Here is a 27,952-nt window from a genome sequence, read left to right on the forward strand (position 1 = left end):
TTGAATTGCATACGATAATTTTTATGAGTTTCCTATACCCGGGGACACAACTTTTGTGACTCTATGGAATGACAGGTTCATTTGTATCTGTAGCCTTTGGGGGCGTCTGAAAGAATTTGTTTAGCCTCTCAGAGCACGCTGAGCTTCCCAGGAGTCCAAACTAATACGTCTCCAAACACCTGCGCGATCAGTTGCAGAAATGGCTCCCCAGAAATCTGAGTATGGCCTCTTCAAGAAGGAGCGAAGTCCTTCCTCTGCCCGGGAACCCAGACGCACCATTTCCCAGCGCCCCTGGCAGCGGAGCTCTGCCTTCTTTTTTTTTTTTCTGCCTTCTTTACTAGAGGTCAGCGGGGAGAATCCTCACACGCGGCGAGTGGCTCTGCAGGAACTACATTACCCAGAACGCTCCACGACGGGCGGCAGCGCCATTCAGCCAATCAAAGTCTCATAAAAGGGGCGTTTCCGTATCAGGTGCAATTCATAAGGGAGGGACTTCCGGTTTCCTTCTCGTGGCGGCCATTTTAACTGCTCTGGGTCTGTTCTGGCTCCAGACTGCTGGGTCTGCACCGATGTGACGGCCAAGAAGGTCCGAGAAGAGGCCTTGTTCCCCCAGGACAAAAGCGGGTCTGAGGCTCGGCGACGCCGCCCTGATGCCCCGCGCCAGGCCTGGGAGAGGGACTGCCAATCCGGGTCCCACTCTGCCCACAGACCCCAGTGGCAGCGGTGGTGCTGAGGGACCCGCCTCAGGTAGATGCCTGTCCTCCGGGCCCTCACCGCCCTCACCCCAGCAGACACTAAAGCCCCCAGTGCGGGGCGCCTGCTGTTGTGCTCGCAGCCCAGGCCCCGGTGTCCAGGACGGTGAGGCGGCCGTGGGTGTGATGCCAAAAGCTTGGCCTCTGTGCACAGGTGCCGAATCCAAACTCGGAGACAGTTTTCGGTGAAGCAGAAAATAATAGCTTTATTGCTTTGCCAGGCAAGGGGGGACACAGTGGGCTCGTGCCCTGAAAACCTGTTGTCCCAACCCCGGGGGAATTTGGTGAGGAGTTTTATAGCAGCAGTTGAAGAGCGGGGTTGTTGTTAAGGATCAGGGTGTGAGCAGGGCTTGCATTCCTTTAATCTGGCCTCAGGTGGTCTCCTGATCTTCTCTGAAGAATGCTTCATCAGGTAGTTAGCGTCTTCTATTTGTTGGGGGTTTTAGTTCTGCAGTAGAGCTCAAGGATATTGTTATGCGTATCCCTTGACCTACAAACAAGAAACGCAAGACACAGAAAGGCTTCTGTACCCAGGAGCCCCTCAGGGTCCTGCTAGGTTTCTGGTGGGGCCCTGTTTCTGACAGTGTGGTGGCAAGTGGGGGAGGGTGGTAGGCACAGGGACACCTTGTAAAAGGCGAACTGATCACTGAGGCTCAGAGATTAAGGAGCTATCCCAGACTTCAGGGCCAGGCAGGGGTACATGGAAACCTGAGCCCATCAAACCCCTCCATAGACTCATCACTTGTTCCACATTTCCATGGCTGCTTATGGAACCAACACAGTCAAGTGGAAACTATGTCAAGCATAATCTGTATGTCATCTGCCAAATTGCAGCATAGGCCCATTATGGGTAGCCTTAACATGGGTGGTAGAAAATGGGATGGCTCAGATGTCCTCAGTGCAAGTTGCCCTCCCCACTCTGCTCCTACCAGATACCCCCTTTTTAGCAAGGAGACCAGAGCAGTTCCTGTTCATCCCTTTGTAGCAGGTTTCAGTTCCTACCAATCCATGGAATTTTGCACAAAGCCAATCACATCCTCCCATGGGAACCAACGAACACTTCTCCCTCTTGATACTACAAAGCTTATGTCCCACAGCCCCCAGTGTACAGCCTCTCTTCTGGAGTACAACCTCCATGTGGCCCTGTGTAGTGTGGTGTGTCCTCCTCTCTCAGGCTGTGAGTATATGTGATTTATAAACTGCTGTCTGTCTCATAAATTCAGTGTCAAATGTCACATGTTTGGCTGTCTCCATAACTACACACTGGGAATTCCACCCTCAACAGTGGGGTGAAGAGGCGTTGATTAAGACACGAGTAATGTGGGGAGACCAAGGACATGCCTATGGTGTGGGCCCTAAGGTGGTGGTGGCCATGGGCATATGGCTGTGGAATCTAGGGATGTGAGGGATGTTTTTTTGCTGTTGAGCTACATGAGCTGCTTGTATATTTTGGAGATTAATCCTTTTGTCAGTTGCTTCATTTGCAAATATTTTCTCCTATTCTGAGGGTTGTCTTTTCATCTTGTATATGGTTTCCTTTGCTGTGCAAAAGCTTTTAAGTTTCATCGGGTCCCATTTGTTTATTTTTGTTTTTATTTCCATTTCTCTAGGAGGTGGGTCAAAAAGGATCTTGCTGTGATTTATGTCATAGAGTGTTCTGCCTATGTTTTCCTCTAAGAGTTTTATAGTGTCTGGCCTTACATTTAGGTCTTTAATCCATTTTGAGTTTATTTTTGTGTATGGTGTTAGGAAGTGTTCTGATTTTATTCTTTTGCATGTAGCTGTCCAGTTTTCCCAGCACCACTTATTGAAGAGGTTGTCTTTTCTCTATTGTATATTCTTGCCTCCTTTATCAAAATAAGGTGACCATATGTGCGTGGGTTTATCTCTGGGCTTTCTATCATGTTCCATTGATCTATATTTCTGTTTTTGTGCCAGTACCATACAGTCTTGATTACCGTAGCTTTGTAGTATAGTCTGAAGTCCGGGAGCCTGATTCCTCCAGCTCCGTTTTTCTTTCTCAAGATTGCTTTGGCTATTCAGGGTCTTTTGTGTTTCCATACAAATTGTGAAATTTTTTGTTCTAGTTCTGTGAAAAATGCCATTGGTAGTTTCATAGGGATTGCACTGAATCTGTAGATTGCTTTGGGTAGTTCAGTCATTTTCACAATGTTGATTCTTCTAATCCAAGAACATGGTGTATCTCTGCATCTGTTTGTATCATCTTTATTTCATCAGTGTCTTAATAGTTTTCTGCATACAGGTCTTTTGTCTCCTTAGGTAGGTTTATTCCTAAGTATTTTATTCTTTTTGTTGCAATGGTAAATGGGAGTGTTTCCTTAATTTCTCTTTCAGATTTTTCATCATTAGTGTATAGGAATGCAAGAGATTTCTGTGCATTAATTTTGTATCCTGCTACTCTACCAATTTCATTGATTAGCTCTAGTAGTTTTCTGGTAGCATCTTTAGGATTCTCTATGTATAGTATCACGTCATCTGCAAACAGTGACAGCTTTACTTCTTCATTTCCGATTTGGATTCCTTTTATTTCGTTTTCTTCTCTGATTGCCGTGGCTAAAACTTCCAAAACTATCTTGAATAGTAGTGGTGAGAGTGGGCAACCTTGTCTCATTCCTGATCTTAGAGGAAATGGTTTCAGTTTTTCACCATTGAGAACGATATTGGCTGTGGGTTTGTCATATATGGCCTTTATTAAGTTGAGGTAGGTTCCCTCTATGCCTACTTTCTGGAGAGTTTTTATCTTAAATGGGTGTTGAAGGTTGTCGAAAGCTTTTTCTGCATCTGTTGAGATAATCATATGGTTTTTATTTTTCAGTTTGTTAATATGGTGTATCACATTGATTGACTTGCGTATATTGAAGAATCCTTGCATTCCTGGGATAAACCCCACTTGATCATGGTGTATGATCCTTTTAATGTGCTGTTGGATTCTGTTTGCTAGTATTTTGTTGAGGATTTTTGCATCTATGTTCATCAGTGATATTGGCCTGTAGTTTTCTTTTTTTGTGACATCTTTGTCTGGTTTTGGTATCAGGGTGATGGTGGCCTCATAGAATGAGTTTGGGAGTGTTCCTCCCTCTGCTATATTTTGGAAGAGTTTGAGAAGGATAGGTGTTAGCTCTTCTCTAAATGTTTGATAGAATTTTCCTGTGAAGCCATCTGGTCCTGGGTTCTTCTTTGTTGGAAGATCTTTAATCACAGTTTCAATTTCAGTGCTTGTGATTGGTTTGTTTATATTTTCTATTTCTTCCTGGTTCAGTCTCGGAAGGTTGTGCTTTTCTAAGAGTTTGTCCATTTTTTCCAGGTTGTCCATTTTATTGGCATATAGTTGCTTATAGTAATCTCTCATGATCCTTTGTTTTTCTGCAGTGTCAGTTGTTACTTCTCCTTTTTCATTTCTAATTCTGTTGATTTGAGTTTTCTCCCTTTTTTTCTTGATGAGTCTGGCTAATGGTTTATCAATTTTGTTTATCTTCTCAAAGAACCAGCTTTTAGTTTTATTGGTCTTTGCTATTGTTTCCTTCATTTCTTTTTCATTTATTTCTGATCTGATCTTTATGATTTCTTTCCTTCTGCTAACTTTGTGGTTTTTTGTTCTTCTTTCTCTATTTGCTTTAGGTGTAAGGTTAGGTTGTTTATTTGAGATTTTTCTCATTTCTGATGTAAGATTTGTATTGCTATAAACTTCCCTCTTAGAACTGCTTTTGCTGCATCCCATAGATTTTGGGTCGTTGTGTTTTCATTGTCATTTGTTTCTAAGTATTTTTTGATTTACTCTTTGATTTCTTCAGTGATCTCTTGGTTATTTAGTAGCGTATTGTTTAGCCTCCATGTGTTTGTATTTTTTTACAGTTCTTTTCCTGTAATTGATATCTTGTCTCATAGCATTGTGGTCGGAAAAAAAACTTGATAAGATTTCAATTTTCTTGAATTTACCAAGGCTTGATTTGTGACTGAAGATATGGTCTCTCCTGGAGAATGTTCCATAGGCACTTGAGAAGAAAGTGTATTCTGTTGGTTTGGGATGGAATGTCCTATAAATATCAATTAAATCCATCTTGTTTAATGTGTCATTTAAAGCTTGTGTTTCCTTATTTATTTTCTTTTTGGATGATCTGTCCATTGGTGAAAGTGGGGTGTTAAAGTCCCCTACTATTATTGTGTTAACTTTCGATTTCCCCTTTTATGGCTGTTAGCAGTTGCCTTATGTACTGAGGTGCTTCTGTGTTGGGTGCATAAATATTTACAATTGTTATATCTTCTTCTTGGATTGATCCCTTGATCATTATGTAGTGTCCTTCTTTTGTCTCTTGTAATAGTCTTTACTTTAAAGTCTATTTTGTCTGATATGAGAATTGCTACTCCAGCTTTCTTTTGATTTCCATTTGCATGGAATAGCTTTTTCCATCCCCTCACTTTCAGTCTGTCTGTGTCTCTAGGTCTGAAGTGGGTCTCTTGTAGACAGCATATATACGGGTCTTGTTTTTGTATCCATTCAGCCAGTCTATGTCTTTTGGTTGGAGCATTTAATCCATTTACATTTAATGTAATTATCAATATGTATGTTCCTATTACCATTTTCTTAATTGTTTTGGGTTTGTTTTTGTAGGTCTTTTCCTTCTCTTGTGTTTCCTGCCTAGAGAAGTTCCTTTAGCATTTGTTGTAAAGCTGGTTTGCTGGTGCTGAATTCTCTTAAATTTTGCTTTTCTGTAAAGGTTTTAATTTCTCCATCAAATCTGAATGAGATCCTTGCTGGGTAGAGTGGTCTTAGTTGTAGGTTTTTCCCTTTCATCACTTTAAATATGTCCTGCCACTCCCTTCTGGCTTGCAGAGTTTCAGCTGAAAGATCAGCTGTTAACGTTATGGGGATTCCCCTGTAAGTTATTTGTTGCTTTTCCCTTGATGCTTTTAATATTTTTTCTTTGTATTTAATTTTTTTTAATTTATTTATTTATTATGTTTATTTTTGGCTGTGTTGGGTCTTCGTTTCTGTGTGAGGGCTTTCCCCAGTTGCGGCGAGTGGGGGCCACTCTTCATCGCGGTGCGCGGGCCTCTCACCATCGCGGCCTCTCTCGTTGCGGAGCAGAGGCTCCAGACGCTCAGGCTCAGTAGTTGTGGCTCACGGGCCCAGTTGCTCCGCGGCATGTGGGATCTTCCCAGACCAGGGCTCGAACCCGTGTCCCCTGCATTGGCAGGCAGATTCTCAACCACTGCGCCACCAGGGAAGCCCTGTATTTAATTTTTGATAGTTTGATTAATATGTGTCTCGGCGTGTTTCTCCTGTATGGGACTCTGTGCTTCCTGGACTTGATTGACTATTTCCTTTCCCATGTTAGGGAAGTTTTCAACTATAATCTCCTCAAGTATTTTCTCAAACCCTTACTTTTTCTCTTCTTCTTCTGAGACCCCTATAATTCAAATGTTGGTGCATTTAATGTTGTCCCAGAGGTCTCTGAGACTGTCCTCAATTCTTTTCATCCTTTTTTCTTTATCCTGCTCTGCGGTAGTTATTTCCACTATTTTATCTTACAGGTCACTTATCCGTTCTTCTGCCTCAGTTATTCTGCTATTGATTCCTTCTAGAGAATTTTAAATTTCAGTTATCGTGTTGTTCATCATTGTTTGCTTACTCTTTAGTTCTTCTAGGTCCTTGTTAAACGTTTCTTGTATTTTCTCCATTCTATTTCCAAGATTTTGGATCATCTTTACTATCATTACTCTGAATTCTTTTTCAGGTAGACTGCTTATTTCCTCTTCATTTGTTTGTTCTGGTGGGTTTTTACCTTGCTCCTTCATCTGCTGCATGTTTCTCTGATTTCTCATTTTGTTTAACTTACTATGTTTGGGGTCTCCTTTTTGCAGGCTGCAGGTTTGTAGTTCCCGTTGTTTTTGGTGTCTGCCCCCAGTGGGTGAGGTTGTTTCAGTGGTTTGTGTAGGCTTCCTGGTGGAGGAGACTGGTGCCTGTGATCTGGTGAGTGAGGCTGGATCTTGTCTTTCTGATGGGCAGGACCACGTCTGGTGGTGTTTTTTGGGGTGTCTGTGAACTTAGTATGATTTTAGGCAGCCTCTCTGCTAATGGGTGGGGTTGTGTTCCTGTCTTGCTAGTTGTTTGGCATGGGGCGTCCAGCACTGGAGTTTGCTGGCCACTGGGTGGAGCTGGGTCTTAGTGTTGAGATGGAGATCTCTGGGAGAGCTCTCGCCAATTGATATTACATGGGGCCAGGAAGTCTCTGGTGGTCCAATGTCCTGAACTTGGCTCTCCCACCTCAGAGGCTCAGGCCTGACACCAGCCCAGAGCACCAAGACCCTGTCAGCCACATGGCTTTCCTGGGCCTTGGTTTGCTCATTTTAGTTTTTGGTCGAGCTCCAGTTGACATTTGGTTTGGCACACCATCAAGATTCTGAATGCTTCCAGATTTATTTCTACAATTTCCTTCCTTCTGATGATTTTTCTAAAAGCTTACTCTTCAGGTTTATAGAATTCTCATTTTTTTCTTCTCAGTAATTCTGTGAGGTGGGTCCTGTTGGTCAAATTTTATAAAAGAATTCCTAAAGAGAATAAGTTGCTTGACTAAGATCACACAGCAAATAAGAAGGCTAGGATCTCTTGATTCTTCTTAGTAACTTCTCTCTTCCCCCATATTTCTCTTTGTATCCTGGCCCAGCCCCACTTCCACAACCTCTCCAGTCTAAATCTCAGCAAGGGTCTATTCCATCATAGCCTTTGTTCAGCTGGTTAACGGGCTTGGGCTCCTTTTAGCTCTATTGAAGACAGATACCGCATATACCGTTAATTTTCCACAAAGATTTCCAGAAACCTGACTTCCAGCCAGAAACCCAAATCCTGTGGGTGGAAAGGAAAAAAACAAAACAAAACAAAAACCTACTACGCCACCATTTCCACCTTGCAGGGCCAGCAAACGTGCCCCCAAAATCTTAACTAGTTCTAGCATCAACTCTAAATTCCAAAGTCTCATCTAAATATCATTTATATCAGATATTGGTGAGACTTGAAATACAGTTTACCCTGCAACAGATTTCTCTCCAGCTGAGAACCTATATAACCAAACAAGTTAAGTGCTTCCAAAATTTAGTGGTGGAACAGGCATGAGGTAGACATTCCCATCCCAGAATGAAGCAATTCCCATTCTAAAGGGAAGGGAGAAAGGAGTGATAGGTACCGAGTAAGTCCAAAGCTTACTGGGGCAAATGTCTTTGGACCTTAAGCCTCAAGAATAATCCTCTGTGGTTCAGTGTTCTGCCCTCCAGGCCCACTGGGGAGCAGTCCTGCCTCTGCTGCTCTCCTGGATTAGGATCTCATGACGGTGGCTCTCAGACTGGCACTTTTAGTTGGTGGCTCTGTTGGTGTTGGGTCCAGGTGCTATGGCTCTGTGAATCCCTGGCCCCATGTGTCCGCCAAGCACACCACAGCTCTCTGCCGGGGCCCCACCATGAGGCACGGAGCAGGAACATCGTGGTGTGCCTGACCCAGATAGGTGGCCCCACCCATTGGAGTCATGTTGCTCTCCCTTGGCCCTTGCTCTCTGGGCCTGTGGTGGGGGTGGCAGCCGTGAGGGTCCCTGATCACCTTAAGGGTGATCATTTTTGAGATGGCAGATGAGGTTCCTGGGTCATATGCATGCTAATCTTATCAAAGTCTTAGTGTTCTCTTCTGAAAACACCTTCTCATTCTTTTCAAAATGGATAGGCTGAGAGTTTTTCAGATCTTTAAGTTCTGGTTCCTTTTTGCTTAACAATCCCGTCCTTAAGTCACCTCTCTAATTGTATCTTACTCTAAGCAGTCAGGAGGAACCAAGCCACTCTGCAGCACTGTTTAGAAATTTTCTCAGCTAAATATCAAATTTCATTGCTCACACATTTTACCTTCTGTAAAACACTAGAACATGAACAAAATTCAGCCAAGTTCTTTTCCACTTTATAAAAAGGATCTTCAGTGTTCCTTGTCTAATAACATATTCCTCATTTCTTTCTGAGACTTCATCAGAATAGAATAGCATTTACCATCCATATTTCTATGCACATTTTGTTCATGACTCATTATCATCTAAGAAGATGGAAGCTTTCTCTATAACTCCCCTCTTTTCTTCCTAAGCTCTTACCAGAATTACTTAGCATTCTTGACAATATTGACTTCTGCAAATATGCACCTCAAAACTCTTGGTAACCTCTGACCATTACCCAGATCCAAAGCCACTTCTAATTTTTCAGGTTTTTCTTGCAAGCAGCATCCCACTTCTCAAACCAATTTCTGTTTTAGTCCAGTCAGCCTCCTATAACAAACTACCGTAGGCTGGTACTTACACAACAAACATTTATTTCACAGGTCTGGAGGCTGGGCAGTCCTCGATCAAGGCACTGGCAGTTTCAGTGTCTGGTGAGGCCCACTTCCTTGTTCATAAATGGCCTTCTTGTTGCTGTGTCCTCACATGGCAGAAGGAGAATGAGAAGGCTTTCTGGGGTCACTTGTACAAGGGCACTAATCCCATTGATGAGGGCTTCACCCTCATGATCTAATCACCTGCCAAAGTCCCCCACCTCTTACTACCATCACGTTGAGGGTTAGGATTTCAACATATGGTGTTTGCAGGGACATAAACATTTGAGTTTGTAGCATAAATCCAGCTACAGCAGTATGGATTCCATGGGAGCCTAGCCCTGGGGGAGGCACGATGTCTGAGCTGTGCTCAGATCATACAGAAACCTATTCTGTTTGAGTAGTATTTTGGTGCTGCTGACAAAGGCAGCCTAACGCCTTTCCTTTCCCATTCTTGACACTACCAACTTGTCAGCTCTGCTATTTGTCACTTCTGCTCTTCCAGCTCAGGGCTGTTCACCACATCTGTGGGCTACACATATCACTCGCCATTCTCATTTCTCCACCTGTAGTACTCTCTGACATTGGCCTCTACATGTGCATCGTAACATGCACACATTTTTTTTTTTTAAGATTTTTTTGATGTGGACCATTTTCAGAGTCTTTATTGAATTTGCTACAATATTGCTTCTGTTTTATGTTCTGGCCCTTTGGCCCCAAGGCATGTGGGATCCCAGCTCCCCGACCAGGAATTGAACCCACATCCCCCGCATTGGAATGCAGAGTCCCAACCACTGGACTGCCAGGGAAGTCCCGCACACATATTCTTAAACAGTCATTGAACACCAGCTACTCTGTTGCAGTTGCATTTTCTTGGTCCTGAACACACTCTTCTACATAACACACCCATGTCAGCAGAAGACCAGATCTCCGGAGAGAGTTGTTTCCAAAGGAAGGAGTTGTAGACCCTTTCCTCCCTGTGCCACACCCAGTGGTGGTGTATTTAACCTCGTGAGTCCTCCCCTGTTCTGTGATCTTTAGAGGCCCGGTTCTGCTAAGCAACCCATTCTCAACCTGTACCCAACTCTTTGGTCCCCAGAACAATCCCACTGATTGTTCCTGGGTTTGTCCCACACACACTTTTCTACAGGTTACCCTTCTCACCGGAATCAACATGCACTTCACCAGCATTTCTTTCTTTCAGGTTGTTGGTGTGGAGTGGAGGATAAGGAGGCATCTTCTGAGCACAGCATTTCTGCCAAGTAATGCCACAGGATAGGACTCTGAAAGCAGGTCTGTCTCCCCAGAAGGCCCACCTCTGTGAGATGTGTGGACCCATGTTGAGAGACAGTTTGCACTTGGTTGAACACCAGGAAACACGTCACAGGCAGAAACTGCACATGTGTGGGGCATGTGGAAAACAATTTCCTCTCACTGCAGACCTTTATCAGCTGCACAAGCAGTGTGTTGGAGAGAAATGCTTCAAAAGCAGCAAGAGCAGAGCCTTATTCTTGAAGAGCTGCTAATTCCATGTGTTAGGGAAGTCTTTTACCTGTAAGGAGGTTGGGAAGGACTTTCTGGCCAGCTCGGGACATCTTCAGCAACAGGCCACTCACATCAGGGAGAAGTCAAACAGTGGACCGGAGTGTGTGGTGGACTTCCACAGTGTAAACAGCCATTACAACCGGCTAGAGTGCATGAAAGCTTGCAGCCCCAAACACACCCTTGTTCAGCACCAGAGTCCTCAAGAGGGAAAGATCTTACAGGTGCTGTGAGTGTGGGAAATCCTTTAGAAAAAACTGTAGCCTCAGGGAGCATTTGAGAGTTCACAATAGAGAAAAGCCTTATGAGTGTGGGGAAGGTGGAAAATTATTTAGCAAGAAGTACAACCTTATCATGCATCAAAAAGTTCACCCTGGTGAAAAGCCATATGAGTGCAGTGAACGTGGGGAATCTTTTAGCCAGAGCTCTCGCCTCATTAGACACCAGAGAATTAATGCTGGAGAAAGGCCTTATGAGTGCAGTGAATGGAAAGTCCTTTACCTTCAACCCCAATCTCCTAAAATACCAGAATGTTCACAAGGAATAAAGGCCTTTACATAATATAGGTAAGTCTGTTATGGACTGAATTGTGTCCCTCAAGATTCATATGTTCAAGCCCTAACAGCCAATGTAACTATGTTTTTAGGTATGCCCTATAAGAAGATAACTAAGGACAAATGAGGTCATAAGAACGGGGTCCTAATCCAGTGTGACTTGTGTCCGTGGAAGAAGACAAGGCACCAGAAGGTGCTCACTTTCTCGCTGTATTCACGAACAGAGGAAAGGCCATTTAATGACACACCAAGAAAGTGGTTGATTAGAAGTCAGAAAGAAAGGCCTCACCAGAAACCATTCCTGATGGCACCTTGGTCTTAGACTCCCAGCCTCTAGAAATAGGAGAATATACACTTCTTTAAGCCACCCAGTCTGTGGTATTTTGTTGTGGCAGCCTGAAAAGAGACAAAGATGCAAAGAAGGTACCTCATTGTATTCTGTTTTTGCCGTACTGATAACAGTAGACGCAAATAACCTTGAGAATGTATAGAATAGTAAAGCATAGTGAAATAATTAGGAAGTTACAAATTTTAAGAGTTACCTTTGCTTTTTAAACAGCTTTACTGAAGTACAATCAGTTGTCATTCACGCTAGTCATGTTCTCTAATTCACTGAATCAGTGAATATAGAGCCGTTGTTCCTAGGGGAAATCTGGAATTAGGTTCCTGAGAGCCTCTGGTCACAATGTTTTTGTCAACAGGTCAGTACATAACATGGTTTTCCATGTGTTTCTGTTTAAAGACAACTCATTTACTGTATACTGTTGATTCGTTAACACTGAAATCATGGCCAACAGCATGATGATTCATGCCTGAACAATGCTTACCTAACATGTATTTTCTTTAAGGCCCATTTTTTGGGCTTAGGAACTCTAGGCGGCACATAAGCGCCAGGTTTGGAGGCCATTTTGGACCACAAAACCACCAAGAAGTGTAAAAATGTAAGTATTGATTTGGGGGGTTTCAAGTTTTGGCAGGTAGGCAAATTTACAAATACAGAATCCATGAAAAATGAGGATTGACTAATTGTCTTGCCATAAATTGTGCATACTTAAAGATATACTCAGGCTGAAACTTGTGCTTTTTCACCATTTTATGGACTCACCAAGACTTTGTGAGGACTTTGGTGGAGTCTAGGATGTTTCATTCAGCCAGGTGCATATGATCAGGGGCAAATTCAGTCATCTGTGAGTCACCAGACCTGGGGTGGGTTATCAGTGGGCCTGGGCTTTGAATGATGGTTGGATGGACAGAGGAAGGGTGTGATTTCTGAGGGCACAGCAAGTGCAGAAAAAGCAGATAGGACCATGGGTAGCTGAGATCCACACATGGTTCTCTGTGGCTGCGTCTGAGCCAAGGAGTTGAATGAGACCTGCATGGAGTGATTTGGGGCTGTGGTTGCTAACAGGAACCATGGGAAGTCTGTAGTCATACTGGATCCTCTCTGAATTTGTCAAGGATATTCTGGATGCTGTCTGCCAAGTTGTGTTGTAAGTTCTAAAATTAAGGCCAATAGATATGCTGCCTTAGCATCTGGTGAAACAAGGATGCCCTCAAATGGCCGTGGTACAAGTTTCCCTCCACATGCTTCTCACAGGTAATGTCTCCTAACCTTACAACCCTTTTTATCAAAGGGAGCAGGCACAGTTCCTGCTTATCCCTTTGTAGTGAGTTTCAGTTCCCTACCAGCCTGCAGAGTCATTTAAACAAGCCAATCATGTCCTCTTGCGGGAAGCAGGGCACCATACCCTCTCGATCCCAAAGAGACTGCATCCCACAGCCCTTGGTTTTTCACTCCGCCAGCGTGTGGCCTTCCCATGGCCTTGTGTGTTGTCTCCCACATGTTAATATGTGGTTAATAAATGGCTGTTGATTACATCTGGCCAGTGTCAGGGGTCATGTGTTTGGCCACACCCTTAGGGTGGGAATTATACCCTCACCAGTGGGGTTATGAGGAGGTGACTGAAATACGAGTAACAAGACGCCTACAGTAGGGGGTACTGATGCTGGTGGCCGTGGGCATGGGGCTGTGAGGGATGTGCGTCGGACAGGGAGCACGTCTGATGGTCTAGAGCACTGCACTGGAAACCACATTACTGTGGCCACACCCGGGCAATAGCCTGTGGAGGTGGTACATCCTTCTGTGCTTGTCCCAGAGCTTAGCTGTTGATTGCCCATGTGCCTCCTGCTGCTGATGGCTTTGCCCAGTGATCAATGGACCCCTGAGGAGACAGAGGCACCAGTGGTACCAGGGCCTGGTTTCTTCTCTGAGTTGGGGAGGTTGGGAGGAGGATGGGCATATGGTAGATGTGGGGGTGGGTGGGTTGGTGGAGAATGGATTGTGGCTTCTTGGGAGTGGGGCTGTTTGTGGTTTCATCTGTCACCATCATAGCAGGATGGCGTGACCTTTGAAGATGTGGCTGTGACCTTTTCCGGGGAGGAATGGGGTCTCCTTGATGAGTCTCGGAGATACCTGTACCGTGATGTGAAGCTGGAGAACTTGGCACTTACAGCCTCCCTGGGTAAGAACCTCAGATCCACCCCTGTGTCCTTCCCCTTTCCCCAGTGGCAGCTCTGTCCTTCTCTCATCAGGACCACGGATACTGCTTCCTTTTCCATTTCCCTGGGTTGGTGCTGTGGTTGGTTGGGATGAGGTGTGAGCACTGCCTTCTGCTCTCCTTGAGCAGCCCCGACACCTGCTTCCTGTGGTGTCACGTGGAAGGTGTCAGAGGCAGAGGTTTTGCAGTCACCTTAATGGACCCCCCCTTGTTTGGCCTTGCCCTGGCCAGGTAACTGTCCAGATCCAAGGCACCTGTGTACACCAGGTTCTAATTTTTTCCTCTAGCTGACATTTCCTCATGCCTGCCTGTCAGGAATTGTCATCGCTGACATGGTCACTACTCATGTGGACCGTGGTCTGTTCTTGAAAACCCGCCTCTGAAATTCTCTTTTTATTTTAATTAATTAATTAATTAATTAATTTGGCTGCGTTGGGTCTTCGTTGCTGTGCGCAGGCCTCCTCTAGTTGTGGCGAGCGGGGGCTACTCTTTGTTGCTGTGTGTGGGCTTCTCATTGTGGTGGCTTCTCTTGTTGCGGAGCACGGGCTCTAGGTGTGCGGGCTTCAGTAGTTGTTGCTCACGGGCTCTAGAGCGCAGGCTCAGTAGCTGTGGCACACGGGCTTAGCTGCTCCGTGGCATGTGGGATCTTCCCGGGCCAGGGCTCGAACCCATGTCCCCTGCATTGGCAGGCGGATTCTTAACCACTGTACCACCAGGGAAGTTCCTCTTTTTTAATTTTTATTTTAAATTTAATGTTAATTTTATCGAAGTGTAGTTGATTTACAATATTGTGTTAGTTTTAGGTGTACAGCAAAATGATTTAGTTATATATATATTTTTTGTTTTTCTCAGATTATTTTCCATTGTAGGTTATTACAAGATATTGAGTATAGTTCCCTGTGCTCTACAGAAGGTCCTGTTGCTTATCTATTTTATATATAGTGTTGTGTATCTGTTAATCCCATACTTCTAGTTCACCCTTTCCCCCCCTTCCCATCTGTCAACCATAAGTTTTTTTTTCTAAGTCTGTGAGTCTCTTTCTGTTTCATTGTTAGATTCATTTTTATTATTTGTTAGATTCTACATGTAAGTGATACATAATATTTGTCTTTCTCTGACTTCATTTAGTATGATAATCTCTAGGTCCATCCATGTTGCTGCAAATGGCATTATTTCATTCTTTTTTATGGCTGAGTAATATTCCATAGTGAGTATGTGTTGTGTATATGTGTGTGTGTGCATCACATCTCCTTTATCCATTCATCTGCTAATGGACACTTAAGTTGCGTCCATGTCCTGGCTATTGTAAATAGTGCTGCTATGAACACTGGGGTGTATGTATCTTTTCGAATTATGTTGTTCTCCAGATATATGCCCAGGAGTGGGATTGTTAGATCATATGGTAGCTCAATTTTTAGGTTTTTTGAGGAACCTGCATACGGTTTTCCATGGTGGCTGCACCAATTTACATTCCCACCAGCAGTGTAGGAGGGTTCCCTTTTCTCCACACCCTCTCCAGCATTTGTTATTTGTGGACTTTTTTTTTTTTTAATTTATTTTATTTATTTATTTTTGGCTGCTTTGGGTCTTCGTTGCTGCACATGGGCTTTCTCTAGTTGTGGTGAGTGGGGGCTACTCTTCGTTGCGGTGCACGGGCTTCTCGTTGCCGTGGCTTCTCTTGTTGCGGAGCATGGGCTGTAGGCTTGCAGGCTTCAGTAGTTGTGGTGCACGGGCTTTGTTGCTCCGCGGCATGTGGGATATTCCCAGACCAGGGCTCGAACCCGTGTCCCATGCATTGGCAGGCGGATTCTTTACCACTGTGCCACCAGGGAAGTCCCTAAAAATTTCCAGTTCTTAAGGATACACTCCAGAGATGTTTTTTCTGGCTTAGAAGGGGATCCTCCCATGTTGAGCAACCTACAACCGAGCGTTCCTAGAAATGGAATCCGGCGTCCCGGAAACATTTACCAGGAGGCTTTAACTTGAAGGGGTCAGAGCATCCTCCGAATTCCTTTCGAACCTAATGGGGTTTTCAGTGTCTTCTGCTCTCCCATCGCCCAACCAGATGTCTGTGGTCAACCCAGTACCTTTCACGAGGGTCCCCAGGGGTTGGGGGTGGGGACGTTTGAACCAGTGCCAGTGCGTTGCCAGGATTCTCCCTGAGGGGGATCTGTTGTTTATAAAGCCTATGTCCTATAACAAGTTTCCCTACACTGGGGTGTATTCCTCACGCTTGAGCATCTACAGAGTTTATAATATGGGCTTCTGGGCAGCGGCCAGCCCGATAGGCTGTCCATAGCAGTGTATGGCCTGCCAAGGCCTGGAGTGAAGGGGGTCCGATAGATTCAAAGAGGAATCCTTGGAGAAAGTGGAGCTGGGCAAGGGGTTCAAGACCCGAGTCCGGGAAACAGAGAAATTCTTTAGATTTTTGGAAGTTGGGTGAGGTGAGAGACTAGACAGCAGAAGAACCCCAAATCCTTTCCCGTCTGTTTGGTGGCTATGAAAAAACTGGGGAGAGCCTGATGATTCCATCTGCCACAGGCAACAGCGAGCTTGGACAATGTTTTCCATGTAGTTTAACACACCAAGTGAACCCAACTAGTTTAGGATCTCTCTTTGGGATGCTCCAGGGGCCCTTTGAAGCACCCCAAAATTAGCTGGAGTTCAAAGAATCTGATATTTGGAAAGTCTGTTCAAAGTTTTCAAAAGTTTTAAAACACCTCGTCAGAGAGGATCATACCCAAAAGATTAAAAGCAGGGCCTGGGACAGAAATGGGTACACCCACATTCCAAGCAGCATGAATCACAATACCAAGAGGCAGATGCCACCCAAGTGTCCATCGATGGATGAATGGATAAACTACATGTGATATCCACACAAAGGAATGTCATTCAGCCTTAACAACAAAGGAAATTCTGACAACTCCTACAGCATATACGAACCTCAAAGGCATGATGATCAGTGAAATAGCCCTGTCACTTTAAAAGGACACACATGATGAGTTACCACATACAGGAGGTATCCAGAGAAGTACAATTCAAAGGCATAAAGTAGAATGTGGGTGCCAGGGACTGAGGGGAATTAGTGTTCAATCAAAGTACAGCGTTTCACTGGTGAAAGTGGAAAAGATCTGGACGTGGATGGTGAGGATATTTGTACAACAACGTGCCTGTGGTTAATGCCATAGGACTGTGTACTGAAAATGGTTCAGATGCTAAATATGATGCCCATTTAGTCACAACAAACAATGAATGAAGTACTGATCTGTGTTACCATACAGAAAAGGCCACCCAGATCATACTCATGTTGTGTGCTCTCAATCCATCAAGGTTGTGAAAAGGAGGGAAAGGATCTGTTAATGTTTCAGAAAAAGAAACCTGGATCAGAATGGAAAAAGACATTTCCCTAGCGTTGGGGAACCTGGTGAAAGTGGACGTGGGCCTGTGGATTGGATTATAATGTGGAAACCATAAAAATGTCCTCACTTGGAGGTCACGTGCTGCTTCCCTGGAAGAGGATTTCTGCTTTGCATAAAACACAATATAGAATTCAGTGTGAAATGGCAAATGTGAGTCTTTTCTACTGTTAGGGACAATTTTCTAGACTTTGGAAATTATTGCAGAGTCAATTACTTTTCAAAACAACCATGTCAATGAAGGGACAGAAAAGTAGAGAAGATGTCATAGTTTGTTATGGAGGCCAAGCCCTACCCAGATCCTGCTCCCCAAAGTGATGATTCAGTTCACCGCTGTAGGATGGCAGAGGTTGGAGGGGCACGGCGGGAAGATTATGTTAGTAGCCACCATGTCTTGGTGTTCTGGATGACCTGGATGTTGTAGAAACAGTGGTATTTCTACGTAGGTTTTTTTTTTAAAATAGTTTTATTTATTTATTTATTTTTTAATTTTGGTTGCGTTGGGTCTTCGTTTCTGTGCGAGGGCTTTCTCTAGTTGCGGCAAGTGGGGGCCACTCTTCATCGCAGTGCGCGGGCCTCGCTATCGCGGCCTCTCTTGTTGCGGAGCACAGGCTCCAGACGCGCAGGCTCAGTAATTGTGGCTCACGGGCCTAGTTGCTCCGCGGCATGTGGGATCTTCCCAAACCAGGGCTTGAACCCGTGTCCCCTGCATTGGCAGGCAGATTTTCAACCACTGCGCCACCAGGGAAGCCCAGTGTTCCTATACACTAATAATGAAACATCAGAGAGAGAAATGAAGAAAACCATCCCATGTACAATAGCATCAGAAGGACATAACCCCTAGGAATAAATGTAACCCAAGAAGTGAAAGACCCGCAAACCTGCCCACAGAGAGGCCAGGCCTCTGCTCCTGGCTCCGGGTGGTCACCTTGCATCAGACGGGAGTGTCTGTGCTCCGTGGTCTTCACACTGGGCTGGTCTGTGCTGACGGTGTGACGCATGGTGGGGCTTCCTGAGCCCCTCACAGGCGCTGGAGTCAAACTCCAGCCACACGGGGTTCCCCACGTCAACGTGGCGGACCTCAGTGACACCCTGCACCCCAGGACTCAGGTCGCTTCCCTAGGTGGCCACACCTGATGGACCCCCAACTCTCCTCCTGACCTCTGCTCTCAGCTGATGTTATCTGTTTTCTTTCACCATAACAAATCCTGAGCCTGAGTATAAAGCTTCAGTGAGTCCTGGGAGCCTCTAAGAAAAAAACCTGGGGTGGTCTAGGGGCTCCCAGTCTTGCAGTTGGGGTCAGAAGTGGGGTGGTCTCAGAGCCCTAGAACTTGCAGGGCCCCTCTACCAGGCACGGTGTAGGAGACCCCTGAGTCTAGTGCCCTCGCCATATGGGGCATCCTAGGCCCGTGGATCAGGAAGAGACCTGCTCCCTCTCCTCCTTGGCTGAGTCTCTGGCTTCTGTAAAATGCCCTGGGGGCCGAGGGGGTGGGGGAGAGTTGGAAAATCACCCCGCCCTTATCTAAACCTCCCTCCCATTAGGGGCAGCCCCCTGCACCTACACTGTTTGCACAAACCATGTGGTTCGTGCTGAACAAGGCTCCCCTTCTGGGCCCTGGCATTTGGGAGGGTGAGGGTGGAAATCACGTGACCAGCCCCCAGCTGAGTGCCAAGTCTCTAATGAGCTTCCCTGGGGGAAATGTCATGGTTTTATCCTTTGTCACTGGGGTAAGAGACGTTCTCGAGACCCTTGAGGAAAGGAGGGGTCACGAAGAAGCTGGCACAGGGATCCCCCTTTGCATCCCTACTGCATGTCCTGACCCATCTTAGCCTTGAGCACACAGCATGTGCTGAGCCCCGTGACCTCCCAGCAAGTCCCCGAAGGTGAGGGAGGCCCTGCAGACCCCACCCCTTTCCTCCACGTCTAGTAGGTGGAAGACCCACTTCTTGCCATTCTGGGAGCAGTTCTAGAGCTGATATGGGAGCAGTTCTGGGGTTTTGTGGGCTGAGCCCCTGTTGCTATGCCCCCACTTCCCCACAAGAGCCTCCAGACCAAGCTGTTTGCCCTGTTGCCTGAATGCCCCCCCCACTCCACCAATATTCTCAGGAAAGAATCAGGGGTTTCTGTAGCAGCATCTGCAGGCAGCTCTGCATCTCCAGGTGCCCTATCCCCCCAGCAGGAAGCATCCCACCACGTTTTCCTCACCTTTCCCTCCCAGGGTGGAACCTCCCGGCAGTTCTTGGGGAAACCGAGCTACCCTTCATGTGGATGCAGGTCTGCATTTTCCGAAGCCAAAGCCCTGGCCGGTCCTGCGGAGACCTAACCCCTCTCAGCTGTGCACAGGGCCAAGCCTGTGTGCAGAAGAGGCAGGTCCCGCGCTGGTGAGAGAGGCCGGCTTGTCGCCCTCCGCTGGCCACCTGGGAAAATGCAAGCAGCACCCACTCCCACTTCAGGGGAGGCTGAGTTCCCTGTGGGCAGCCCCGCTCAATGCACTACACTCTGCAGATTCCAAGGGACAGAGGCCAATATCCCAGGACTTCTGGAACCTAATTACAGGAGAATTAGGAACCACGTGCCACGAAACGAATGTAGGCACAGGCTTTACAACTCGCACCAAAAGTCACTCCAAATTGTCCACAGGCAAATTTAAAATATAAAACTTAAAAAATTATAGAAGATCATATAGAAGAAAATTGACATGGCCATGGTTTTGGTCACATAGATCACGAGATTTGATGTCTAACATCACGTGAGAAGCCCTCACACAAAAGGGAAAAAATTAATAACGTACTTTATAAAATTGAAAATTATACTTGGTGAAATACCTTACTCTGAAAGCCAAAAGACAAGCCAGAAACTGGGAGAAAAATATTTGCAAAATACGTATGTGATAAAGAATTTATACTCACATAATATGAAGTGCTATAAAACAAATAGCTACATTCAAAGCGAGTCTGCAGCACAGGAGCCAGCTGACCTCCTTGCTCTACGTGAGCCCACGCAGGGTTTCAGGAGCCCACAGTGTCTCCTGGTTCTCATCTCACCCCAGCACTGCCCAAGGGTGAGGAAGCAACTGTGTGCTGGTGGCAAAGAGGATGCTCGTTCCACAGCCCCTCCCACTGCAAGGGCTCTTTTACACCGGCCCCTCCCAGGATATGGAGCTCACCTGAGCAGGCACCCAGCAGCCCACAGGGCTAAGGTGGGCAGGCACCTTCCAGAACATGGGACTCACCTGGGCAGCCCATGGGGCTTATCACGTCTCCCTCCACGGGGTCTTCCAGAGACTTCCACTGCAGCCGGGGCATCAGACCTCTGTCTCCACCCACCACCCCTCCTCTCCCTGACTCCTGGGTTCCTCTCATTAGGAGAGGGTCTTCTTGAAGTTGTCTCCCACTCATGGACCGTATAAAATGATTAGAAAACAAGCCAGAGCTGCAGCCCCTTGTCTATCCTGACCCTCAGGACCCCACACCTGTTCCTTGGACCTGGCCGGTGCAGCAAGGCCCATTTTCTGCAACTCTGAGCCCCTGAGGGGCGAGGATTGGCTGACCTGGGCAGCCTGACCTGGACGGCCAGCCCTCCCCAGGTGTGCCTGGGTTGAGGTCAATATAAATACCCCCTCCAGGCAAGAGTACCTGCAGCTGTGCGTGACGCCATATTCTCTGCCCCGTCAGCGTCTCGGGGCCGGGCTGGTGGGAGGGAGTAGGGCCCACGGCTTTGTGGGTGGCCCAGTGTGAGTGGGCCTCTGTTGGACTTTCCACAGGAGTTGCTGGGCTGCCACCTGCTAAAGAAGAGGATGTGTCACCCATACCTGTCGTTGGAATTTCTCCCCGGGCAGAGGTGAGGAAGGAAAAAAGCAGTGGGGGCCGGGACAGGAGGGGTACCTCAGGCAGGGAAATGGAAAGCTTCCAGAAGAGCGCCCGGGGCCAGGACCATCCTGGCTGGCCTGCAGGCACCATCTTGAGCCTGCGTGCTGTCGCTGGTGTGACTCCAAGACCTTTCCTCTGGGCTTTAAAGTCTTTGTACATATTCAGGTGTTTTACCTGGGAAGGGTGGGAAAAGTTCAGCAGCAGCTGGCCTGGGGCTCAGCTCACGTTTACTCAGAGACGCCTCCTCATGGTCCCCCAGCTTTGCAATGAGGACGGTCCTTGTGTGGGGTCTGCTGGCTGCATGGGAGACGGTTCCCCACCTGTGACCAACTTCAGAATTGTTTACCACTGGAGCAAGTGTCCTGGTAGGGTTTTCATCGGTGTAACTAGTGGGTTCTTAATTAGCAATGTGAACGGTGACATCAGAGGTCCTGAGTCAGGATTGAAATACTTATCCCCAACATGCACAGGCGTAAAAACCTGGAGAGGCCGTGTGCAGCCGGCACCCTTAGGGATGGGCTTCCGACTGACCCCTCAACGTTCTGGTGTCCAGCCACTGCTTTAGGATTTCTGGGGCCCAATGCTGACTCTAAGGGTTCTGTAATCCAACCTCTATCTGCCTTTAGTGAGACCCACACTTCCAGGATCCTACAGAGCAGGGTCTCTGTGACTGTTCTGTGGCTTCTGTAACAAATGACCACAAGCTGGGTGGGGTGGTTTAAAACAACAGGAATTCATCCTCCCCCAGTCCTGGAGACCAGATGTATGAATCAAGGTGTGGGCCGGGCCATGCTCCCTCTGGAGGCTCCAGGGGAGTGTTCTTTCTGCCTCTCCTGGATTCTGGGGGCTCCAGGCATCCCTGGGTTTGTGGCCGCCTTTCTCCCATCTCTGCCTCCGTCTTCACGTGGCTTCCCCGTGCCTCTCCTCTTCCGTCTCATATAAAGACACTGTTATTGGATTTAGAGCCACCCTCATCCAGGATGTCCTCATCTCAGATCCTTCACTAATCCTGCAAAGACCTTTTTCCCAGACAGGGTCCCTTCACACGTTCTGAGGGACACATCTTTTGGGGCCACCATTCAACCCACTATCTTTGTGTAAAATAACCCTCTCATTTTAGGAGGTGACTGAGGTCCCACATAGACTGGCAGTGGCAGCAGCCATGGGGGTGGGGGTCTGGGGAGAATGAGGACCCTGAAAACACCCTGGATGGGGTAGGGTGAGTGGCCAGGCTACCTCCCAGCTTGCCTTTCGGTTTTTCACTTCGATGTTGGGGCAGCGTTGGCCTCACCACTGGGTTTTGTTTGTTTTGAAGCAGTCAGATAATCAGACTTTCTATGTGGCTTCTCCACTTATGACATACTTGGAAAGACCTTCTCTATTCTGATAATATAAAAATTATTATTCCTCGAGTTCTTCTACTACTGTTCTTCTGTTTTTTGGTTTCTGGTTTCACATCTTTGGTCCAGCTGGAGTGTGTGTGTATGTGTGTGTGTCTATCAGGTGTGAAATAGGAGGCTTTTTTCCTAAATGACTACCTAATTTTCTCAATACCAGTCAATGAAAGACCCCTCTTTTCCCAACTATCTGCAATATTTATTTTCTACTAAAGTCACGTATGATTTTGGGTCTATGTCTGGCATTTTTATTGTTTTGTTCATCTGTCTGAGAATCCATGCATCAATGCCATTCCAAGGCAGATATCTTTTCACACTTGTGAGATCTTTGAATCAGGAGGCATCTAACAAGTCATAGCCTAATAGCCAGTGTTTTTCTTAGTGGCACATGAACCAGTGATGCACCTTATAGTACAGTGTCCTAGATTCAACAAGATGGTAATAATTGTGGCTGTAAAATACGTTTTACCTCCTGGTAGGCCTTATCACACCTCATTACTTGGGCCCACCTTTTTCCCCCTCAGGGTTTTCCTAGGTATTCTTGCTCATTTTTCTGTATGAAATTTAGAATCAGATTATTCTGAAAATAAATCTGAATGGTTTTTAATTAGGATTGCATTAGATGATAGACTAATAAGTGACATTTATATGACATTCAGTCTGACCACTAAGAACATTATGTGTCTTCACAATGACCCAAGTACTTGTATGTGTGTATATCCCTCCAGAGAGTGTGGAAGTTTCCTTTACGTTCATTCTGTAAATACTGGGCGTCTACATTGGAGATGCAGCATTAGACATCACAGACACAAATTCCTGCCCTTAGATTTTTGCCTACATGAGATCATGAAGACATTCTCCTACGTCATCTTCTGGTTTTTCTTACCTTTCCCATTTAGATCCACTATTCACTTGGAATTGACTCTTGATGAATTTTATTCCATCTAGATGGTCAGTTGATGAAGCACCATTTACTGAGAATCTGCTTCACTGCTCACCAGTACTCATATCGTAATAAAGCAAGTGCTCATATATGGGTAGGTATAGATGTATTTCAAAATCAGAATCAGCTTTATTTTTCAATTCAGATCTGGAGTTTGTGGAAAAGGAAGGAGCAAAGAATGACCCTGTTGGTTGGGCCTGAGAAACAAGAAGAGGTGTCAAATATGGGGGAGGCAGCTGGAGGAACAGAGTGGGGGTGGAAAGTCATAGTTTTGGACGAGGGTGAGGTTGAGGCAGTTCTTAGACATCAAAGTGAAGATGTAGGATAGGCAGGTGGAGATGAAAGTATCAAATTACATCTCTGAGAACCATTACCTTTACAAAATTTAAATCTTAATACTTTTTTTAAAAGATTTTTTTGATGTGGACCATTTTTAAAGTTTTTATTAAATTTGTTACAGTATTGCTTCTGTTTTATGTTTTGTGTTTTTGGCCGTGAGGGATGTGGGTTCTTAGCTCCTTGACCAGGGATCGAACCCACACCCCCTGCATTGGAAGGCGAAGTCTTAACCATTGGACTGTGAGGGAAGTCCCAATCTTCATGCTTTTTTGCTTTCAGTTCTTTTGCTGAAATTAAAAACTGCCATTACTGTTTCTTTTTATTTCTTTGAGAATTGGTAATTTTAAGTGTATAATTTTACACTTTTTTAAAGTGTATAATTTTTAAGAGTATAATTCTATGGCATTAATTACATTCAGAATGTTTGCAACCATCACCCCATTTCCAAATTTTTTTCATCACCCCAAACAAAACTCTGTACCCAATCATTCCATTTCTTCCCTCCTCCTAGTTCCTTGTAACCACAAATCTTTCTGTCTCTCAGAATTAGTCTTTTCTAGATATTTGTCCTTTTGCATCCAACTTCTTTCAATGAGCATAATGTTTCTAAAGTTTATGCATGTTGTAGCATGTATCGTAACTTCATTACATTTTATGGCTGAAAGACATTCCACTGTATGTACAGTTGACCTTTGAACAATACAGGAGTGAGAAGCGCTGACCCTCCATGCAGTCAGAAATCTGTGTACTTTCCAGTCAGCCCTCTGTATCCTCAGTTTCACATCCGTGGATGCAACAACCATGGATAGTGTAGTAGTACATATTTATTGGGAAAAATCCGAGTATAAGTGGACCCCTGCTGTTCAAACCCGTGATGTTTGAGGGTCAACTGTCTAACACGATTGTGTATCCATTCATCTGCCAATGAACAGTTGGGCTGTTTCTACCTTTTGGCTGTTGTGGATAATGCTGCTGTGAACATTCATGTACAAGTATCTGTTGGAATCCCTGTTTGCAGTTCTTTTGGGTATAGACCTAGGAGTAGATTTGTCAGGTCATATGGTAATTTTTTTAAAACTTATTTTTGGCTGCGTTGGGTCTTCGTTGCTGCACGTGGGCTTTCTCTAGTTGCAGCGAGCGGGGGCTGCTCTTCGTTGCAGTGTGTGGGCTTCTCATTGCAGTGGCTTCTCTTGTAGGGCAGGGGCTCTAGACACGCGGGCTTCAGTAGTTGTGGCTCGCAGGCTCTAGAGCGCAGGCTCAGTAGTTGTGGCACATGGGCTTAGTTGCACCAGCATGTGGGATCTTCCCGGACCAGGGCTCGAACCCATGTCCCCTGCATTGGCGGGTGGATTCTTAACCACTGTGCCACCAGGGAAGTCCCTCCTCTAAGAGTTAAAATTACCATATGAGGGCTTCCCTGGTGGCGCAGTGGTTAAGAATCCACCCGCCAATGCAGGGGACATGGGTTTGAGCCCTGGTCCGGGAAGATCCCACATGCCACGGTGCAACTAAGCCCATGTGCCACAACTACTGAGCCTGCGCTCTAGAGCCCATGAGCCACAACTACTGAGCCTGCATGCCACAACTACTGAGCCCACGTGCCACAACTGAAGCCCGCATGCCTAGAGGCCATGCTCTGCAACAAGAGAAGCCACTGCAATGAGAAGCCTGTGCACCGCAATAAAGAGCAGCCCCTGCTGGCCGCAACTAAAGAAAGCATGCCCATAGCAACGAAGTCCAAATGCAGCCATAAATAAATACATACATACATACAAAAAACACTTAGAGGAACGACAAAATCGTTTTCCACAGTGGTTGCATCATTTTACATTCTCGCCAGCCAAGTACAGGGTTCCAATATCTCCACATTCTCCTCCCAACACTTGTTAATTCTCTCCATTCTTGTTATTTTCTGTTGTTGCTTTTTAAATTGTAGCTATCTTAGATGTGAGGTAGTTTCTCATTGTGGGTTTGATGTGCTTTTCTCAAATGACTACTGGTGTGAAGTACCTTTTCATGAGCTTAATATAATCTACATGCAATAAAACTTAAGGGTAGAGCTTCATGACTTCTGACAAATATATATACCCATGTAACAACCACCACAATCGAGATACAGAATATTTCCATCACCCCAAAATATTCCCTTGTCCCCTTCCTAACCATTTCCATCAGCACAAGGCAACCAATGATCTAGTAGTCTTCAGAGATTAGATCTACTTTTCTAGAATTTCATACATACCGAATCATGTATATTCCTTTGTGTCTGGCTGCTTTTGTTCAGCATAAGGTTTTTGATATTCTTGGGTATTGTGTGTATCAGCAGTTCATTTCTTTATAAAGCTAAGATTACATTGTATACACATGTTGTTCAGCTGTTGGGTATTTGGATGTTTTCCAAGTTTGGGCTATTTTGACAAAAACTGTTGTAAATATTCACGTGCAAGTCTTCGTGCACGTATTTTTCATTCCCTTTGGCAAAAAATCCTAAAAGTAGAATTACTAGGTCACATTGTATTAACTTTGTTAAGAAACTGCCCAACTGGTTTCCAAGGTGTTGATAACATTCCCATCAGCAGTAGATGAGATTCCCAGTTGCTCCAAGGCCTCACCAACATTTGCTATGTCCATCTTTCTAATTTTATTTATTTATGTGTGTCTTCAGTGGTATCTCATGCTGACTGTAATTTGAATTTCCCTGATGACTAATAATGTTGAACATTATTCCTGTGCTCATTGGTCAACTGTCTATTTTTTGTGAAGTGTCTTCAAGTTTTTTGCTCATGTTGGGGGCTTATTTGTCCTATTGTGATCACAGCTCTGGATATAAGAGCTCTTATATTCTGGATATAAGTCCTTTGAGAGATACGTATCTCTCCCCCACACATAGACGGACACACGTTGGGCATATTTTATCCTGTTTTCTTGGATGTGTTCGATTGTTTTTGCTTCTATGATTTTGATTATGACCTACTTCAAATTTATTTAGTGGGATAGTTTGATCTTCTCACTAACACACAGGTTCACTTGGCGATAATTCCCTTGGTGGCAATTCTTTGAGCTATACATTCATTCATTCAAGACCTGTGTACTTTTTCTGTAAGTATGTAATACTTAAAATAGAAGCTTATATTTTTTTAAAAAACAAACAAAAAAAGGGACCTCTCTGGTGGTCCAGTGTTTAAGACTCCAAACTTCCAATGCAGGGGAATGGTTTCCATCCTTGGTCAGGGAAGTAAGATCCTCCATGCTTCATGGCCAAAACATAAAATAAATAAATCAAAAAAAAAGAAAAGAAAAAAGAAAAAATACTCAGAGACATTTTCAGTATTAGTTTTCTGAATTTTTAGCTAGAAGAGTCAGATTGAAATGAAAGGCATGATTCATGAGTCTTTTTTTTTTTTTAATTTTATTTATTTATTTATGGCTGTGTTGGGTCTTCGTTTCTGTGTGAGGGCTCTCTCTAGCTGTGGCAAGTGGGGGCCACTCTTCATCGCGATGCGCGGGCCTCTCACTATCGCGGCCTCTCCCATTGTGGAGCACAGGCTCCAGACGCGCAGGCTCAGCAATTGTGGCTCATGGGCCTAGTTGCTCTGCGGCATGTGGGATCTTCCCAGACCAGGGCTCGAACCCGTGTCCCCTGCATTGGCAGGCAGATTCTCAACCACTGCGCCACCAGGGAAGCCCAAGAGTCTTTTTTTTTAAATTGCTGTGAGAACACTTAAGTCTTTCTAAAAAAGTAATATGTATTCCTGAGATGAAATCAATATCATATTTGCATATTTATTAATAACTGAAGATCACCAGGCTAAGTTAATTAACTCAAGCAAATTTATAAAAATGTCTGGTAATTCCCTGGAGCCCTAGTGGTTAGGAGGCCGTGCTTCCACTGCAGGGGTCGTTTCTGGGTACAATTCAAACTTTCAATTTTGCTTTTGGACATTTTAAAACAAATGTCTGTGACAAACCCACAGCCAACGTCATTCTCAATGGTGAAAAACTGAAACCATTTCCTTTAAAATCAGGAACAAGACAAGGATGCCCACTCTCACCACTATTATTCAACGTAGTTTTGGAAGTTTTAGCCACAGCAATCAGAGAAGAAAAAGAAATAAAAGGAATCCAAATTGGAAAAGAAGTAAAACTGTCACTGTTTGCAGATGACGTGATACTATACATAGAGAATCCTAAAGATGCTACCAGAAAACTACTAGAGCTAATCAAT

At 45.2% G+C, this 27,952-nt stretch overlaps 1 long non-coding RNA gene across 4 annotated transcripts; it reads left to right on the forward strand.

Moving 5' to 3' along the window:
- Positions 1-520: 520 nt before the first annotated feature.
- LOC118885863 lies at positions 521-27,793 on the forward strand. 4 transcript variants are annotated; one of them, XR_005017569.1, is made up of 5 exons: positions 521-747; positions 10,313-12,801; positions 13,600-13,726; positions 20,943-21,019; positions 27,753-27,793. It is a non-coding gene; the product is annotated as an uncharacterized LOC118885863 (long non-coding RNA). The 4 variants fall into 4 exon arrangements; XR_005017568.1 differs by having other exon boundaries at positions 10,313-11,905; positions 12,053-13,726; XR_005017567.1 differs by having other exon boundaries at positions 10,313-11,216; positions 11,297-13,726.
- The last annotated feature ends 159 nt before the right edge of the window (positions 27,794-27,952 follow it).

This window comes from Balaenoptera musculus, chromosome 19 (genome assembly GCF_009873245.2).
Source record: "Balaenoptera musculus isolate JJ_BM4_2016_0621 chromosome 19, mBalMus1.pri.v3, whole genome shotgun sequence".
In the NCBI taxonomy this organism is placed as follows: Eukaryota; Metazoa; Chordata; class Mammalia; order Artiodactyla; family Balaenopteridae; genus Balaenoptera; species Balaenoptera musculus.